The sequence below is a fragment of the Ambystoma mexicanum genome, chromosome 1p, assembly GCF_040938575.1.
Source record: "Ambystoma mexicanum isolate Mex_15411 chromosome 1p, UKY_AmexF1_1, whole genome shotgun sequence".
Taxonomy (NCBI): domain Eukaryota; kingdom Metazoa; phylum Chordata; class Amphibia; order Caudata; family Ambystomatidae; genus Ambystoma; species Ambystoma mexicanum.
Window position 1 is genome coordinate 955,062,277 of NC_090921.1, and position 20,938 is coordinate 955,083,214.

Genomic DNA, 20,938 nt, shown 5'->3' on the forward strand with positions numbered 1-20,938 from the left:
CAAGAGTTATTACCCCTCTGTTAGGAGGGTTTCTGTGTAATTTGATTTAGAGACCTTATAGTCTCATGCTCCTTCTTGGCTGTCTTCAACGCCTCATCCACTGCTTTCCCGAAGAGGTTAGTCTCCTCAATGGGTTTATTAATGAGGAAGGCCTGAGTTTCAGGTCTAAATCCTGATGTACGCAGCCAAGCGTGTCTTTTCAGTAGAGTCCCTTGAGCCAGAGACCCGCCTGCAGTTTCCGCAGTGTCCAGTGTGTTTTTCACCACATTCTGGTTAACCAGTCTTCCCTCCGTTACAATGGCGAGGTTTTGATTTGGCAGTTTCGGGAACCTCTTGGAGACCTTCCTGGAGCAAATTCCATTGGGCATCAGCATAGCTTGCTAATAGAGTAGTATTATTAGCAACCCGTATGGTGTATGCAGCTGCTGACGTGACACGTTTGCCGAGGACATACAGCCGCTTAGACCCCTTGTCCGATGATTGACGGGATTCTCCCGTGGCAAGGGGTACCCCTGCCCTCTTTCGAGTGGTAGTCACTTCCAGTGAATCTGGGATGGCGTGCCCTTTGATGTATAGAGGGTCGGAAGGAGAAGGTCGAAATAATTTTTTGACTCTCGGGTTCACTGCTTGTGTCTGAGCAGGTGAGACCAATGAGGGAGTTACCGGTCTCTTAACAGAGTTAAGGAGGGGGGTGGATTGACTCGCTGGAGGCTTTTCTTTAATAATATCCTCCACGAAATCCTGCTCAGGTACTGCCTCTTGAGTGGCAATTTTGAAGAATTCAGCTGCCTTCTTCAACATGGAGTTGAATGCCATTTGGTCATCCACAGGAGAGGCCTGGCGAGCCGGGGTGGACGGAGGAGAGTCTAGGCACAAAACATCAGTGTCCTGATTTTGCTGTGTCCATGGGTCTTGACCTTCCTGCTGGGTTTCCTCTCATTTGTCCGTAGTCTCCTGTTGATCTTCCTCATAGTTTTTTTTCGAGAAAAGAAGCTTCTTCTTCTTCATTATAGATGTCTCTATATGTGTCCATCTGGACAACATCTTCCTGGTGGAAAACCTGAGACTGACCTTCTTGAATTTGGAGGTTAGGGTCTACCCAAGCACTTTTTGTAGGAAGATGATCAGAAGAACTGATAATCTGCTCCAGCCGATCCATACACCCCTCAAATTTTTCAGTAGTCCATTTAGAGGACCTAAATGGGCCTACGCGAGAAGAAACGACGTTCTCCGGACTGCGGCGTCGAAAGGAATCTCTCAGGGTGTCGGAAAGAGGTTCTCGACTATCTTCGTAAGCCTCATCGGAATGGAGAACCCAATCCGCCGAAAACTTTTCCGCGGCCTGGCCCATAACTTTAGGCGGAAACGGATTAAGGCCCACCGCTGCTGTGATTCTTCCGATGCTACTTTTGATAGTCGCCGAATCATCGTGAGACAAAGGCTCAGATGATTTGTCGACAGTTGTAATACCGTCCGTGGCACTAGAGGGCCTAGCGGTCGGTTTTCCGGGTAGAGGCCTAGCCGTAGTTTTCGGGCCTACTGAGGCCTTGGAAACCGTAGTAGCGTCGGGCTCCCGCACTTCGACACGTGTAGGTTTTGGAGTAGCGCCCTTAGTTTGTTTAGATTGCCCAGTTGCAAAATGCTGCTGCGTATGAGGGGAAGGCTTTGGATCTGAATGATCCGAGAGAACCGGCGAAGTCTTCGGCGGCCCCGTTGGCACTTTTGCTTTTTTCGACGAAGGCGTCAAAATTGGCATTGGGGTTGTGTGCTTGGTGCGATGCGCTTGTACGCCCCTGTCGCCAGGTGTAGTCCCTGGAGCAAGACCAGAGTTGAGCCTGGAAGGGTCGGGGATGGGCGAGGCGGACCTAGAAGCGTCCGCCTCAAGGTCTATAACATCCGCATTGGACGTTTGGTCATCTGAAGTACCCCCGTCACTTTCAGTTGGCATGGCGGTGGGGGAAGAGGGCTCCACGTGCGACATGCCGTACACGGCCCACCGCTTTACACGGCGCTCCTTAAGGGTTTTAGGCCGAAGGAGTTTGCACGCCACACACCACTTCTCGTCGTGCTCTAGGGGGAGACAGGCATTACACGTCCTGTGTTCGTCCTTCCAAGGATATCTGACCTACACTTAGGGCAGAATCTAAAAGGAGTCCTTTCCATAGCAAAAGGGAAGGATGACCACACCAACAGGGAAAAGAGGGGAAAAGACATAATAAACAATATGGCCACCCCGACTCCACTCTCCCTACTGTATACGTCGGCCAGAGGGCCCGACCACATGGAAAATCCGGCCGCCGGATCTTAGGCGCTGAAATCCACAGCCGTAGATGGTTCCCTCGTAGTCTTCGTCGAAGATGTTCTTGTTGGGCGAAGTGACTTAACGGGGAATAAACCGACAATTCGGTAAAGATAAACAATGTCACTAGTAAGAGCTCTACTATAGGCCGACCAGTTATCTGGCGGAAAAAAACAATCTGAGGGCCCTCGGCGCGTGAGGGATTTTGGGTACTACACACGTCACAGTAGGGATAGTGTTACAGACAAGCCTATGCTGACATCCCCTTTCGGTCCCCGAAAGCCAAGATGCAATACTCCGCGGTTATCACTGGATGTCGGACCATATGCACAGCATGTGATTCTAAGCAGATTAACAACGCGCCGGCCCTCTGGCTACTACATTTCGCCACCAAACCTACCCCTAATCAACCATGCCCCATTATCATTAGAAATTCCAGGCTCGGCTCGCACCTGCGCCACCTACCTCTCCACCAACCTACAACAATCAACAACATAGTTACACCCGCCAGACACCACACAGTGCCTGACATAGGCACATTGAATCCGGTTGTGAGTTCCTCTCTATCTCAGGGACAAACCGTTGCCAATTGTCCACCATTGCCTCACCACGCCATATCGACCTTGCCTAACCATTCCAGTCAAGCATGTGCCTCATCAGTTAGAAACCAAAGATTAGCCTCCAGATGTCATCACTGGTCCTACCACTTGAACAATCCCACGCTCGACAAAATTTCAAACTATAGCGATAACAAACCCACAGCCCACTCGGCTCCTAAAATTGACTCTCCTCCTCATGTTCACAATGCCATCACTGCCCCTAAACTCAAAGGCGCGCTCATCAACGCACGCTCCATCCCCACGCACGCCTTAGATATTGCAGATTTCATTGTCACAGAAAACCTTGACTTTCTCACAATCACAGAAACTTGGCTACATGCAGAATCCGGCCCTTCGCTGACCCTGGCCATCCCTGACAACTATTCCATTATCAGGTGTGACAGGAACACCAATCAAACTAAAGGGGGTGGACTAGCCTTCATATTTAAGAGCTTGCTTAACCTCGGAGCTGCCAACAGCCTGCGGCTGCCATCAGCGGAATTACTGTGTATTAAATTGCCGATCTCACCTAATCACACAGCCACTGTACATCTCATTTACAGGCCCCTTTGCCCTACCTCTTCATTCGCAGAGGACATTTCATCTATTTTAGGTACCAGCACTAAGCCCAACTCGCAAATCATCATATTGATAGACTTCAATCTAGGCTACCAAGATACGAATGACGCCAAAGCCATTGACCTAGAAAGAGTCCTGGCCGACTTCGGTCTCACCCAACACGTCAATGAGCCCACCCACATCAAGGGTCGCACTCTTGACTGGGTTTCTGACATCAACTGTGCGCATAACATCACCCCTGTGTCGCCATGCGCATGGTCTGATCACCACGAAATATCATTCTCCTTTAATTCCAGTCCACCCACAGATAAACCCAACCTTGCCCCTCCCACTTCCACACGCAACAAAAAGGATATTACGGTTGAGAAATTACTCCCACTTATCCTTTCCCTTTTGAACTCGCCATCCACCACGTGCTCGAACCCCCCAGTGCTAGTAGACACCTACAACCGTGCCATGCTAAAAGCCCTCAACACCATTGCCCCCTCAAATTGCGCAAACAAAAACCGTGGCTCCACCTTAATTCCTGGTTTACCCCGCACTTACGCGATCTGCGTAAAGAAAAAAGAAAAGCTGAGGCTCATTGGAAAAGCTCACCTTCTCTAGTCAACACAAACAACCTTACCGCAGCCTCCCTTACCTACAAAGAAGCCATTCTAGCTGCAAAAAAGGAAGTATATAACAAAAGGATCATTCAAGCCCAATCAAATACCAAGGAACTCTTTAAGATCCTCAAGGGACTGGAGTCTCCTGTCGCCCCGCTTGATACGTGCACCCCAGACACTGAATGGTGCTCCAATATTCAAAAGGCACTGCTTGACAAAATTGCCATGCTCCAAGCCAAAATTAATACTAACAAAAGCTACCTCTCTGACTCAACGGGTAACCCCCCGTCTTACAAAACCCCTTCTCCTAAACATTCCTTCAAACCTTTCAGCTTCTCACCCCTCACCATCAAGGAAGTCGAAAATATCAACACGAAGCTTATGCCTTCCAATTGCCAGGGTGACGCCTGCCCTGCACCGGTCATAAAGGAAGCTGCACGTGATCTCGCCCCATTTCATTAAGCTATTTGCCTACGTGCCAGTACTAGCAACAATCCAGCTAATCTCCTCACCGAGGGTTGCAGGTCTTTGGTGTATCCTAGCATCGCTACCTTGGGGCTTTGTTCTAGCTGTTCTCCTATTATCATTGAGGTCTTGTCTAATACCTCTGACCAGAATCGGTTTATTGTCGGGCACTCGGGGGCGTGGCCTAGAGCTGATGGTGTACAGAGGCTGAATAGCCGAGCTCCGGCCGAGACGCCGTTTCTCGATCCTTTTTACCGGTATAAGAAGTGCCTACAATCGCGAAAAGCTGATGCAGAGGTGGGAGAAGCCGACCCCGACACAACCTGCTTGACCAACCAGGAAATCGGACCCTGTGGTCGGTGAAAATTGTCCTCGAATCATACTCCCTCCCCCGCTCCCATACGCATCCAAGATGGTGCCCGGTGCCATTTAGCGGAAACTCCGAGAAGGAAGCCGCCATCGAACGGCATCCGGGGACTAAGGTGGCCAGATCGAGCAGAGACACCACGACGGAGCACGATCGCATGCAGAACATCGGAAGGGAGAGCCCCCATCCTGCTTCTCACCACTGGGCGAGGCCCGCCACAGCGGCACCTCTACACCCGTGGTACACTATGCGGGCTCATCAGTCGCTGGGGACGGCCCGCTGAGGGCACACACTACCACCGGAGGTTCCCTCCCAGCGTCGCCCCGGGGCACAGGACATCGAGATCCAGCTGCAAGAGCGCTACTGCGGCGCCCCCAGATCTCTCGCTCAGAGGCAGGGGCAGTTCGGCGACTTCACAGATATAGCACCCCTACCCCCCTGCAGATTCGGATTTATTGACTTTTGACACCTTGGGAACGTCACTCATTACTCTATACACGGAGAGACGGCTGATACCCCCGCCGGTAACTCATCTAAAGTGTCCCAGGGGCAGTATCACCGAGACTCCAAAATGGCCGCCAGGAACAAAGCAAAAGCAGCCACCATGGACTCATTTGTATCCGCCAAGCCAAAAACCCCCACACTGGCTCGCTCTTGTGCTCCAGAGATTACCCACACGAAAGAGGGGGAAACCACGCATAACCACTCCCAAATATTGGAGGCTATTGCTTCATTGAGGACACACATAGACTCTTAGATCGTCGAATTTAAAATGGACATTCAACTCATGCGTCAGGACGCCCGCAATTAACCGAGAGGGTGACAAACACCGAGACTTCATTAGAAGAAACGGCAGGAGCCACGGCAGTCTTGAAGTCCAAGGTTGCAGACCTAGAGAAGAAAGTGGCGATCCTAGAGGAGAGATCCGAGGAGGCCGAATTTCGGGCTAGACGGGGCAATCTTAGGATCCTAGGAGTACCAGAGGGAAACAAAGGTCCGAACACTACAGCCTATATAGAATCCTTGCTACAACAGGAGATTGGGGCCGAGAAATTGTCGCAAGGATTTGCGGTCGAAAGGGCCCACAGGTCACTCCAGAAGCGGCCCCCACCGGTATAATTTTCACGGCCAATAATTGCTAAAATTCTAAACTTTCAAGATAGGGAGATTATCCTTCGCCACTCCAGGGAAGAAGGCCCCATCGAACGTGGCGACTCTAAAATAACCATTTATCCCGATTACACTCAGAAAGTGCAGAGGGAGAGGAACTCTTTTGTCCCGGTAAAAGCAAGACTCTTGACAACTGAACCTGAAATACAGGCTGCTCTACCCATCAAGCCTGAAAGTCATCTTCAACGGACGAGCCATATTCCTAGAAAACTCAACGGCCGCCAACATGTGGCTGGAAGACAACAACCTTGCAGATGGTAAAGATGCTCCCCAGATGGAAGAATGAGTCTCTCAGACCGTCGGCACACGCTGCCATAAGTGACCACAATAAGCACAATCAACCGGACCCCAGAAGGTAATCCAAGTAACAGTTAGCTACATAGAAACGGCCCACGTTCGGCCTCTCTGCCAGACACCAGCCCTATCCCCCGCAGACAATCCGGGTCGGCACAGCCACCTGCCCGACCCAGCTCGCGCCCGACACCCGGATGGGTCTGGATGGCTCGAGAGCGCCCGAGCACCACAACGAAGATGTAGTCGCTGGGTGCACCAGTTTGAGTTTTGTTAACAGTTTTGTTAGTTATACAGTCTTCATAACACTATCGCCGAAGAAAGACAGGATGGGTGCATGCCACAACTTGGGTGGAGAAGAACCCGATTACTCCCGTCAACGGCCTAATAACCTAAGATTGGCATCACTACAGGCTCCAGAGGATGAGCTGCCAGCCAGCCTCAAAACATTGACCCGATGGCGTCACAACTCAAGGTCATGACGTGGAATGTGAGAGGGATGGGCTCATACCCGAGACGAAATCGAATACAATCCTATCTCTGCAGGAAAAAGGTCTCAATTGCAATGTTACAAGAGACGCATCTTACAGAAGACACCATGTCCAAAATAATAGAACGATGGGCTGTGCCCGGGAGAGGTTCCCCCTACTCCAAATACTCAAGGGGGGTGTTCACATGGGTGAACCTGAATGTGCCCTTCCAATTGCAAGGATTCGAATCCGATAAAGAAGGAAGGTTTGTGATAATGTGGGGCACCATCGAACAGACTCCAATCTGCCTAGTTAATTTGTACTTCCCGCAACACGGGATACCATCTCACCTCAGGGCAATATGCTCAAAGATAGCACACCACCGAAATAGGACCTTTATATGGGGGGGACTTCAACTGCGTCATGGATGGCTCTATGGACAGGTCTGCACCCCCCCCCCATCCAAGTAACCCCGCAACATGTGCTCTGACAGAAACACTGCAACAACTCGACTTGGTGGATATTTGGAGGGAACAACATCCTGTTGAAAAGATCTATTCCTATTATTCAGCCCTGCAAAAGATCCACACGAGAATCGACTATCTGTTCATCGACAGGGAACAAATATCATTGGCAGAAACCGCGGCATATTTAGGCAGATCAATCTCAGATCACTCCCCACTGATTATGTAATGGTAATTAACAGGGCCTAGACCACCAATCCCCATGTGGAGAATGCCCACTGCAGCCCTCGCCGACCTGGAGTTCAGGGAAGACCTGGCTGAAAAACTAGAAGAATACATTGACATTAATAAATGCTCAGTATCTACCTGGAGCACACTGTGGGAAGCCATGAAGGTGGTGACCAGAGGAGAAATAATATCAAAAGCTGGAGGCACTCGTAGGCAATTGAGGTCTGAACTCGAAGCACATGAAAAAGAGATCTCCCATCTAGAATCCACCTCAAATATTATTCCGGAAGTTGAAACGAAGTTGAAGGAAGCCCGCGAGAAGTGCCAATCTTCCTGGGACAGATTGGAGAAGTTTACACTACCAGGTCTCATAAGGAATCCGAAAAACCCGGCAGACCGCTGGCCTGGCTGTGTAGGTGTGAAAGTCCCAGGCACCTCCCAACGGAGATACTAGACGAGAATGAGACAAGTCATAAGACACAACTGGGAATTAATGAAGCGTTTGCCAAATTCTACTCCAGATTGTACTCCCACGAAACACAAATAGACAGAGACGAAATCAAAGAAACACTAGATGACATAGGCCTCCCCAAAATATCCAGTGAACAGAGAGAGGCATTCGAGATGGAAATCGCAGCAGAAGACGTGACTAGTGCAATCCGATCGCTAGCCACCTGTAAGGCTCCCGGAAGTGACAGCCTCCCGTCTGAATTTTACAAAACATACAAATCCATCCTCACCCCAATCCTCCACAAGGTCTACCTGGAGGCCTACGAAAACGGGGTCTTACCTAACACTATGAAAGAGACAATAATTATTCCCATGCTCAAACCAAACAAATCACCCACTGACTGTGACTCTTATCGCCCTCTGGCCATGTTAAATTATGATAGTAAGATCCTCACCACTATACTGGCCAGCAGACTCGCTAGGGTGGTAGGGTCCCTAATCCACGAAGACCAGAACGGCTTTGTCCCAGGACGCAACACCACGGCCAACCTGAGAAGGCTTCAACACATTATGGCCGAAACCTATGAGAATGAGGAAGACCTAGCAGTACTATCACTCGATGCCATCAAGGCCTCCTATTGCAAGAGTAAAAACCGGCAGAACGGTATCTGAATTCTGGAAAATACAAAGGGGCACCAGACAAGGATGCCCACTGTCACCCATGCTATACATATTGGGCCTTGAGACGATTGCCATATACTTTAGGAATCAATTCTTTGACGCTGGCATCAAAGTGGGCAACAAACATAAGATATATCCCTGTACGCGGACAATGTCCTTTTATACTTGAAAGATCCCCAGGTCAACGCACCAATCACATTGGATGTACTAGACAACTATGCAAAATACTCCGGGATTAAATTCAGTAGACTGAAATCCTCTGCCTTTCCCTTGGCCAGCCTGAGAGGCTTAGAAGAAACTGACCTCCCGGACATTGGGATAAAGTGGCAACTCGACACGTTCCGGTACCTAGGAATTAATGTGAGTTACACCCCGATGCTCACACACAAGCACAACACGGAGGTAGCAATAACCAGCCTTCGCAGATCCATGAAGTTTTGGTCTAGACTCCCACTTGCGATGGTGGGCAGGGCAGCAATCGTCAAGATGATAATCCTCCCCCGATTTCTGTACTTCTTCGTCAACATATGCCACTACGTCAGACCGCCCTTCTTTAAGAAACTAGAGGCACTTATCAGGGACTTCCTATGGGGACCTACCAGGCATAAATTGACTTAGCTACCCTATACCTCCCATATAAGGAATGGGGAATACAACTCCCAGACCTCCAGTTGTATTATCTTGCGGCACAGCTTAGCCACGTGACGAAGTGGCTTTCTGACGAACCATCAGCCGAGCTGGGACTATTGAAACAATCTCCCTCCAGAATATTCCCCAGGGAAACTCTTTGGAACCCTCTGCGACAATCCCCAGATGCCCCCCTGATCGTCGAACTTGGCAGGCAGAGCTGGACCAGAACCTGCTACATCAGACAGGTGAAACACCCTTACTCTCCAGACAACCCCATTCTGGTTGACGTGTGCAAAACAGAATCGGATCTCTCCACATCCAGGAGGTGGGAGGACTCCGGAATCTACACATGGGGAGACATGTTTGAGGAGGGCGAATTCAGGGATTTTGAATCGCTGCAGGCTAATGAGGGGCTATCAAGCGGCCAGTTCCTCTGGTATCATCGGCTCAAACAAACCGCCAAGAAGATCTGGTGCAGCTGGCCGGAGGAACCACTGTTACAAGAGATGCACGACCTCATGGATGGCTGGAAACCAGTCTCTCGACTCTATAGGAGACTCATCGATAAACCCAACCCCAAAAGTGCGACACTGAAGGCGAAATGGGAAACAGATCTTGAAACTACGCTTACAGACAAGGGGCCTCATTACAACCCTGGCGTTAAGGGGTTAACGGCGCCATAAAAGGCTGCGGCGCCGTTAAACCCTTAACACCAGATTCACACTTTAACGCCTGCTTTTTGCAGGCGTTAAAGTCCAACCCGCTAAGGGACCTTGGTGCTAATTACGGCACCGTAATTAGCACCTTCCCCATTCCCATTGAGCCCTATGGGCCAAAAATGGGAATGGGGAAGGGGCCATGGTGAATGAGGATTTACCGCCCCGCCAACCTTGGAATGAGGCGGTAAATCCGCCATCCACCATGGCGGAATCCGGCATGGACCATGGTGCTAAAAGCTAATAGCACCATGGTCCAACGCCAGGGTTGTAATGAGGCCCAAGGAATGGGAAAGAACGCTACTATACCCTAAGAAGGTGTCGAGAAACTCCAGATTCGGTCAGATACAACTAAACGCCCTGTATCGGACGTATATGACCCCACACAGGGTGGCCTCCTTCAACAAACAGGCCTCCCCGGCTTGCCCGTGGTTGCGGAAACGACAAAGCTGATCTGATCCACATGTTCTGGACTTGCACCAGGACAATGGCGGTGTGGTCCAAAGTCAAACAAACCTGCACTGACGCCGGGGTAAGCAGATACGAATGGACACCCGGGGAATGCTTATTAGGGGCCTAACCCAGACCAAGCAAATACAAACATGCCGTTAAGTTGAGGGACATTTTATGTATCCTTGCAAAAAGAACTATAGCCATGGCATGGAAGTCACCAGGGGGCCCTAGACATGAACGCTGGTTAAAAGAACTAGAGAGATGGACTGCAGCCGAAACCAGAGCCTGGCAAGATGGAATCGCCTCTGACGGAGACTTTGCGAGTGGCACCCTGGACTCTTGGAAGGCCCTCCTGAGAGATATACACTCCAGTGCAGACCATAAACCCCCCTGTTAAATCCCATTACTCTACCATATAAGATCCCTCACACTCGCTTGGACATGGTGATCTCCTTGACCGAGATCCCTCCCACTTCCTGAGAAGTCGGAACCCCCATCTGCACCCATGCCCACCCAAGTAAGAGGAACTGTTCCCTTGAAGACTGTTGTTGTTTATGTTTATTGTTTTAGTTAATTTTCTTGTTTTTGTGTGCATTTAATACAAATGACAATAAAATACCTTTAAAAAAAAATTGTCGGGCATTCCCAAGCCAAGTGTAGGAAACCCGCAGGGGAGCTGTTGCATCTCTCACAACTCGCTGATATGGATGGGGGTTGTTTGTGTAGTCTGGCTGGTGTATGGTATACTTGATGAATACATTTGAAAAGGATTAACTTTTATCTTGAGTTTAGGGAGACTTTCTACGTCTTCCGCAGTATGTATGCCCAGTCACCCTCTGTTATCGTGTCTTCTAGTACCCTTTCTCATCTCTCCTTTGAAGTTGCCGGTTGGCTCGTGGTGGTTGTCAGTAGGTGTTTATAGATGCTGGAAACCGGCCTGCCTTCCCCCTGTGTTGGGATTACCTCTTGTAGGAGTTGCCAAGTGGGTGGTTGTGTTGGTAATTAAGGAAATAACTATTTAATCGTGTGTCGAAGCCGGAAATATATGAATATATCTAGGGCTGAGTCAGCACCCCGTTCTGGGTCTGTTGGATCATTAGAAAACGTCCTTCTACAAACAAATCATTCAGTTGTCATGACCCTTGCCCCTGGCCCTCACTGGCAAGTCAGCCTTCCAGTTAGGGCCAGATCAAAGGCCTTAAAACCTCATCCAAGACTCTCTTGGAGTCAGTCCTGGCACCTTTGGCACCAAGCTCATAACCATCATGAAGACCAACATTAGAATGTGACTATTTACTTGGGACTATTTAACTTGGGGGGGTTCAGCCAACATGGAGGCACACACATAGCTCAGTTACAAGGAACTGAGCTATGCGGTCTAGTCTTTTGGGTGTGGCAGGCCTGGGATTATTATACCTGGACTACTTTACCTGAGACTATTTAAACCACACCCAAACAGTAGAACATGTTTTGCGTTATTCTGCTGTGGGCAGCGTAACGCTCACCGTGTCCAGTTCTTTGATGCCAGTTTACCTGAAACCAAGGACCTGCAGAGAGAGAAAGAACACTACGAAACTTACCTGGAACAGAATCCTGTCTTCAATCCATCGCCGACTTCCGTTCCACTCACCTGAAGGTACGAACTCCATCATTTGGCACTGCATGCATCCTGGAATACCATAACCTGGAAAGAGAAGAAAGAAAGACACGTTTCCTTCCGAATGAAGAAAGCCACACAATTCTTACCTGGGTAGTCATCTCCGGGTCAGTATCATTGCTGGAACATTACGGCGCTTGGGGAGGAACATCGCAACCTGCAAGGAGAGAAAAGACACAGGTTAGCAATATAAAAGGCGAAACAGCGCTGCGCATCGCGCATTACCGGCCCATGATCATCTTCAAACTGCATGACAACTCCAAAATACCTTTCCATACCTAAAAGGAAAGAAGCAAGACATTATTATTCGAACTAAGAGGAACATAAGAACAGCATATAAAGACTGTAAAGCAGCAAACCTACGGAGTCGCAGCAGGCCTGGATTCCCACAGGGGGGGCTTGCACCAGTGAAGTAACTTGGTCACTGCTCGCCCCCCACATCTACGCGCCCCTGCCACGAGGAGCAGGACAGAGAATCCACTTTCTACAATATTAAGGTGAGGAGAGGGCCCGTGGGGGAGGAAGGAGTTGAGGCCAAGGGAGGTGGGAAAACATAAAGACAATCTGGTATTGAATCCAGCTCTCCTATATTGCAGACCCATCTTTAACCAGAGGCCTTACCAAGGGACCGGGAGAGGGTTCGAGAGTGCAAATCATCCAACCAGGGCTGGATGGCGTCCCTGTGGATACCAGGTGAGCATAACAGAATGCAAAGCCTCAATAATATTATCCACCTGGGCATCAAGAAACCAATGCTCTTAGGAGGGATTTGATTGTTACTAAGGATCGTATCGACGAAATAAGTAGACAATTGCTCCAATCACAGGCAGGACAGACCCCATTGCCTGGTAACATTCCGCCTGCACCTGTACCAACTTCTACCAATCCAGTACAAATAACCCTTCCTGGGGCAGTTCCTTTAGCTCCACAGGAATGAAGTACAGGGGACTCCAAGAAGTATGCAACGGTCATGAACCAGTGTCGTCTTCATTTCCTTTGCGGACCTGGTGCTTTTCCTAACAACCAAGTGCGGGTTACTTTTGTTTTGTCATATGTGAGCGGCAGTGCTGCGGATTGGTCGGTACCATTGGTAAGTCAAGATGACCCGTTGTTACATGACTTTGGGGGTTTCCAGATGGAAATGGAAAAACTCTTTGCTCGTCATACCCAAGGCCAAGCATTAGACAAGGAACAAGTTACTTACCTGTAACTGTTGTTCTCCAGCATGGGTCTGGCATGGATTCACATGCTCATGAATATTCCCCGTCGTCAGGCCGGGAATCCTCGGTAAAGAAAAAAATCAGTATCAGTTTCGTTTCTGATCTGTCTTTCTTAGTAGTAACCAATCACTGATCTCTGGGTCATACTGCCCCCAGCCAATTACTGCCCTCTACCTAAGCCCCTCCCCTGGCAGCCATCCTCAGATTTGGTAGCACGTAAAGTGGCAGCATGACCAAGTGAAGAACCACAGAGGGGAAGGAGGGAGGGTTCGCATGTGAATCCATGCCAGACCCATGCTGGAGAACAACAGTTACAGGTAAGTAACTTGTTCCTTCTCCAGCATGGGTTCTGGCATGGATTCAAATGCTCATGAATATAAGAATACACAGCAGTATACACATGCACAACCACGGGAGCTGGTAAACAGGCTCAACATTAAGCAATACAACAACTCAACATTAAGCATCTCTTACCTCCTCACCAGGCTCACCTTAAGCGAACAGGTTGCGCAGCACTGCTTGGCCGACCCTGGACTCCTCCCTGGAGTCCCGATCGACACAGTAGAATCTTGTGAAGGTGTGCGTCGACCTCCACGTAGCAGCCCTGCAGATGTCCAGCAGGGGCACACCAGACAGGAACGCTGTGGTAGCAGCGATCGCTCTGGTCGAATGGGCTCTCGGACGTGCCGTGCAGCAGTCGGTTTGCCAACCGGTGACAGTGCATGATGCAGCCGGAGAGCCATCTGGAAATGGAAGCCTTCGAGAGAGACTTGCCTTGATTCACAGGTCCAAAGTTCACAAACTGTGATGTCTTCTGAAAACACTTTGTGCGGTCCACGTAGAACTTCAGCACTCTAGCCACATCCAGCGAGTGCAAAGTCCTCTCGGCCGGAGACAAAGGCGACGGGAAGAAAACTGGCAACACCAAGGGCTCATTGAGGTGGAAGTCCGATGGCACCTTGGGCATAAAGGAGGGGTGCATCCTCAGCACCACCCTTGTGTCGTGAAAAGTCAAGTATGGAGGCTTGCAAGATAGGGCCTGGATCTCTCCCACTCATCGTGCAGAGGTGATGGCCACAAGAAATGCTGTCTTCCACAACAGGAACTTCAACGGCGCTGAATGCATAGGCTAGAATGGGGCACCCATGAGCCTGGTCAGCACCACGTTGAGCTCCCACGCCGGGGCAGGGGCCTTCACCGGCGGGAACGATCGGAATAGTCCCTTCATAAATTCCTTCACCAGGCGATGAGACCACAAGGACGCCCGTCCTGTAGTTCTGGTGTATCGGGAAATGGCAGCCAGATGGATCTTGATGGAGGCATGAGCCAGTCCAGCTTTGGCCAGCGACAGTAGGTACGGCAATACTTGAGGGGCCGTAATCCGCAAAGGGTTAATCTTCTGTGCACGGCACCAGACAGAGAACCTCTTCCACTTATGTCCATAGCATTTGAGAGTTGAGGACGCCCTGGCTTTTGCAAGAACCTCTCTGCAGTCAGCCGGGATATCTTATCCTTCAAACTCTAGTGCTGCAGGAGCCAAGCCTGCAAGTTCAGCGACTCTGGGTCGTGATGGAGAATGGCGCCTCCTTCTCTGGAGAGAAGATCCGCGTCCGTCGCCAGCTTGGTAGGTGGGGACGCTGACAAGTCCAGAAGGTCCGGGAACCAGATCTGCCTCGGGCACGCCGGTTCGACGAGGATCATCCTGCACCTGGACCTCTTGAGCTGGTTGAGACAGAGCAGCAACGGCAACGGAGAGAACGCGTACAGGAACAGGCCGTCCCAAGGGAACGAGAAAGCATCGCCCATGCTCCTCGGTTGTGCAAACCTGCTGGCGAACCTCTGGCACTTAGAGTTCGTCGCTGTGGCGAACAGGTCGATCTGGGGTTTGCCCCACTGTTGAAAGAGCCGATCCACCTGGTCCTGGCGTAGTTCCCACTAGTGGCACGGCCGCAGTTCCCTGTTGAGTGAGTCGGCAATGGTGTTTTTTATTCCTGCCAGGTGGAAGGGAACCAGAAACATCCCCTGGGCGACGGCCCAGTGCCACAGATCCTGGGCCTCCTTGGATAGGGCTGGGGATCTGGTGCCTCCCTGCTTCCGGATGTAGAACATCGTGGTGGTGTTCCGTCATTACCGTCTCCTGATACGCCGGGGCCTGAAAGTCCATGCCTGCCGCGAGGCGCGCACAGGCACCCCGCCATAGAAACGCCCGACGGAACTCCTCGTCGAGCGGGATCCTGTCTTCGAAGCTGCCCGCCGCTTGAATCCAGCGGGCGTCGAGGAACTCTTGTAGCGGACGCATCTGAAGTCAGTAAAGGGGCACAAGGTAGATGCATGAGGACATCATCCCGAGGAGGGACTTGATGGACCTCACTCTGGCCATATCCGTGGCTAACAGGCGCTGCACTTTGCCCAAAATGGCCTTCGTCCTTTCTTCCGACAGAGATGCCAATCGCTTCACTGTATCGAGCTTCGCTCCCAGAAACAGTGCCACCTGCAACGGGACCAGATGGGATTTGGGGTAGTTGATGGCGAATCCCAGCTCCGTGAGCAGGCGGACGGTCCTTGCTGTGTGTTCGACGGCGAGTTCTCTTGACCTTGCACGGATTAGCCAGTCGTCCAGGTAGGGGTAGACGTGGATCCCTTGCAGGCGCAGCCGCGCCGCCACAGGTGCGAGGCACTTGGTGAACACTCCGGGTGCAGACTTTAATCCGAACGGCAGGGCTCTGAATTGGTAGTGACGTCCCTGGACTACGAATCTGAGGAACTTTCTGTGTCCTTTTAGAATGGGGATGTGGAAGTAAGCATCCTTCAGGTCCAATGACGATAGGAAGTCGCCCTCCTCCAGCTGTCCCAGCACGTGCTGGAGGGTGACCATCCTGAATTTCTGTGCCTTGATGTACTTGTTCAACCGACGCAGGTCCAGGATGGGGCGCCAACCGCCTGTCTTCTTTCTGACGAGGAAGTATCTTGAGTATACTCCGGAGCCCCAGAGCCTCTTGGGGACGAGCTCGATGGCACCCTTCTTGAGCATCGCCCTTACCTCCAACAGCAGTTGAGGGACATGATTCTCCTTCCTGGCCACGGGAGGAATGCGAGGACACTTCTTTTGAAATTCCAGCGAGTGTCTGCGGGCCAGGGTGTCCAGCACCCAACGGTCGGTGGAGATGGACTCCCACACGCTGACGAACTTCGCCAGCCGGCCTCCCACCGGGGTGCTTCGGTGGGGGCCTGACGCTACGTCCGGTTCAGTCCTGCTTGGAAGAGGCCTTGCTGCCTTGGCCTCCTTGCCGATGGCGGCGAGACCCTCCTTGCTTTCCCGCAGCCTCTGTCGGCCTCCTGGGACGAGGAGCGGGCCGCCTGGCGGTAAGTAGAAGAGCCGCCGCTGGATCCCTTGGAGGCTCCCTGTCTGCCTCCAGAGCTCCGAAAGGGCCGCCGTTGCTGACGGACTCGTAGGGCTCGGGCTGTTTTCCTGTCTGTCTTGATGGCCTGAAGGGACTCATCCACCGTCTTTCCAAACAGGTTGTTGCCGTTAAATGGCATGTCCAACACTCTAGTCTGGACGTCCTGGCGAAAGTCCGTCGCCTTGAGCCATCCTCGTCATCGGAAGGCAAACCCCGTTGCCCAGTTGGCGAAATCCGGTATCGGCAATGACCGTTGCCACCGTTATGGCGTGATCCGACGCCACCTCTCCTTCCTGCAGAATCTGTTGGGCCTCCGCCCTCTTGTCGTCCGGTAGGAAGTCTAGCAGAGGTGCTATCTTGAACCAAAGCTCCCTGTCGTAACGGGCCACAATCGCTAAGGCATTGGCCGCCTTAATCGTTGTCGCCGCCGACGAGATGACTTGTCGTCCCATGGAGTCCAACTTCTTGCCCTCGCTGTCCGGGGGGGAAGTGGAAGTTGAAGCCGCCGCACCCGCTGCTTTCTTCTTGGCCGCTGCCGAGACGACAGAGTCCGGCGTGGGCTGGGCCCTGAGGCACAAGGGGCGGCATCAGGGACTCGGTACTTCTTCTCGTACCTGTCCCTCTTGGCGGGTGTCGTCGAAGGGTTCTTGAGGATAGCCAGCCCCTCCTCCCAGATGTCGTCGAGCAACGGCACCGCGAGGACCGTCTTTCTCTTGGCCTCTCGTCGTTGGTAAAGAAAACCTTCCTTTTTCTGTTCCTCAGGGCAGAGCTGGAAGAGCTTGGATGCCCCGGCTGTATCCTCCCGAGGGTCCGGCGAGAGGGGTGAGGGGGCCACAGGCCTCGCGGGCATGAAGGACGGAGCGGGGTGGACTCTCCTCCGCTTGTTCGGAGGGCTTCCCAACGGGCCTGGTTCTGGATCCTCCGTCGGGGTCTGTGGTAACCTTATCCTTATCTCAGTACATAAGGATTGGATCGCCAACAAAATGGCCACCGAGCTATCCTGGGGCTCGTGTAATGGCTGCGAGGGACGGGATGGCTGCTCCACTGGGCCCTCGCCATCGTCGCTATCTTCGATCACATCAGCGGGAACCTTCCCCTGGGATCGAACCTTCTCGAACCTCTCGTTGAGGCCTATGAACCTCTTGTTGAGGCCTTTCACGGTTTCCACTGGATCCACCTCGGAGGCTGAGTCCGTAATGGATACCACCCCCCCTCTTTTTCCGCTGGGGTCTTCACAGGGGTCTTAACGATGGTCTGGAAAGAGGATTCCCTCCGCGGTGGCAGGGAAACTCTGGGCCCCGAGGCCGCCTCCACTGGCGTAGCCTCTGTCGGCTTCGCCAGGGCCACTGCGACAACCTCGATAGAGGCCTTTGCCGGGTGGATCAAGGCCCTGACCACCTTAGGTGCGTCCTGGGCCTTCGCTTTCGGGGGAGGGTCATCGCCTCGCTCCCCCCCGGCTCCCTTCGAGATCGACCGGGGCCTCTCCAGAAGCTTACCCAGGTTCTCGGACTTCCTCTTCCCCGAACCAGAGCGCTGGCTCGTGGTTGATCGTGCCGGGGAAGTCAAGCCCTGCCTGGCAGCCGAGGAGCCCGACCTTTCAGCGCTCCCGGTGCCCCCGGACTCGCGGTGCTTTGCCTTCTGTTGGGCCCCCGTCGCTGGGGCGCCCTCACAGGACTTAGAAGACCGCTCAGACTTTTTCTTCGCCTTCTCACCTGCTGTGCCCTTCTCCAGCCAGGCGGCGAGGTGGGAACGACGATCTTGCTTGGTCCGTTCCGACAGGTTCTTGCAGAACGCACAGTCCTTCTTGAGGTCGGCCACAGATCTTCTGGAATCCTCCAAGAAGCGTAACTCGACGAAAACTTCACCCTTGAGGGGCGTAGTAGAATTCCGAAATGGGTCCCCGTTATCGGAAGTAGAAACAGTGGAGCTTGATGCTCGATTAACCGAAAAAATTAGAAAAATCTCCTGAAAAAGCGCGAAAACGCAGTAAAAGCTCGAGAGCCAAAACATGAGGACTCCCAACACTTGAATGTGCAGTAAAAATCTGAGGATGGCTGCCAGGGGAGTGGGAGGGGCTTAGGAAGAGGGCAGTCATTGGCTGGGGGTAGTATGACCCAGAGATCAGTGATTGGTTACTACTAAGAAAGACAGATCAGAAACGAAACTGATACTGATTTTTTTCTTTATCGAGGATTCCCGGACTGACGACGGGGAATATTCATGAGCATGCTAGACCCCATGCTGGAGAACGAACTTTTGTCACTCCGTCAAGGAAGTCAAGACTTGCTTACATATATAGCAACATTTAACAGACTAGTCGTTGAAGCGGGGTATCCTGAGGAAAAAAGGACCACACTATTTCATCGGGGTCTACGAGGGGAACTAAAGGATGTCCTTGCTCAAGTGGTTAACCCACCTAAAGACTGTACAGAATTCATCAACCTTGTGGTGCAATTAGATCACAGATTACAAGTCCGAAAAGCGGACTGGATAAGGTTAGACACTCGAGCTGTGTATGTCCGGTCAAAGGATAATGTTCCACGTACATTGGGAAACACGGTAGAACCCATGCAAATCGGAGGTGTACGGCCCCCTTGAACTAAAACTGAAAGAGACCAGAGAAGGCAACAGCAATTATGCTTATATTGCGGAAAATCAGGCCACTTCCTCAAAGAATGTCCAGTGAAACCACCAAGGAGAACTGTTGGAGCCACAGAGAAGGAAGATAATAACAAGGAGTCGGAAAACTACCAAGTCCGGCAAGCGTAGAGGTCTGCTTGTCGAGCGAGAAGGATGAGCCACAGACCTCACACTTTGCATTATCAGTAATTTTGATCAATCACCAACAACCGTCTCGGATGCATGCTGTCGAAGCAAACATAGACAGCGGAGCAGTTGGGAATTGTGTAGACCAAGATCTGGCAGCAGAGATGGGGCTTCCCTTATGCTCTAAGTCGACTACTGAAAAAGTTACTACTGTTGATGGGACAGAAATAGCTTCCGGACCAGTAACCCAATATACAACAGCACTAACCCTACTGTGCCAGGATGGATACCGAGAATCTATTGCATTCGATCTCATCAAAGCTCCTCAGTTTCGACTAATCTTAGGGATGCCATGGTTGGTAGCTCACAACCCTCTAATAGATTCGCGTGCCAAGAAGTTGTCCTTTTCCGATGATTAGGCTTGCACCTTTTATTACCAAGAAAAAGGGAAAACAGACTTATGTACATCTGCTACTCCAAGTACGGCGGCGATTGTACTAGGTGTTACTAGTATTCTACCAAATGAATACCAAGATTTTCAAGACGTGTTCCAGAAAGAACAAGCAAACACTCTACCACCGCACAGGCCCTACGATTGTCAGATTGACCTCATACCTGGTGCGCAAATTCCTTGTGGCCGAATCTATGCACTTACTGAACCAGAAAACCTCCATTTGAAATCTTATCTTGATCAGTACCTGGCAAATGGATTTATCCGCCCGTCTAAATCACTGGCAGCCAGTCCCTGTAACGCTCACCTGATTCCCTTAGAGGCGCCGGTCTTGACTGGGCGTATACCGTATCTTCAAAGGTGATGTGTAACACACGGCTGGCTCTTTGGGCTGGACCTCTGTGCACTGTATGTCTGACTCGAAGGGTAAGATGTCTGCAGATAGAAAATATGGGATTAATGAACTGGGTTATTGAATGTCTCTCTCTTCTTCCCTTTCTCTTCTCCTGTAGAACCCCAAAGGTTAACGCTCTCACCTTAGGTAAGTGAACGCCGTGCTCTCCATCTGCCTCGGGGCAGGGTGCTGTAACCAGTTTCTTCACTGGATAAGGGGAGCAGGCCTCTTGACTTCAGAGGACTGCTGTCCGTCGTTTACTGCATGAACGGTAAGTTTCAAGTAATTCTAATGTCTTTAAAAGTCTTTAGTAATGATGTCTCTTGTTTTGCAGGGTTCCGGCGATGGCGGATGACGGGCTGAAGTGAGTTGAAGATGGAGCCCGTGTGATGAATAGAAGCGCCTGGAAGCACGTAAGTAAGCGCTTGTTGTCTGCTTCACGATGCGCTCTAACTGTCTTTTTATTTTGCAGGTACAAGTTCGGAGCGGCTGCAGGGTGCCGGAATACCCACTGGGTTAGATGTGGAATGGAGTAATGGCACGTGAGTATTAAAGTTCCCCAATGTCTTTAAACGCACCTTG

General features: G+C 51.4%; 1 protein-coding gene across 2 annotated transcripts in view; it reads right to left on the bottom strand.

The window, feature by feature from the left end:
* XAF1 (XIAP associated factor 1) overlaps positions 1–20,938 on the bottom strand; it is a 415,035-nt gene that overhangs the window by 49,345 nt on the left and 344,752 nt on the right. The gene's annotated exons all lie outside the window — the stretch shown is intronic.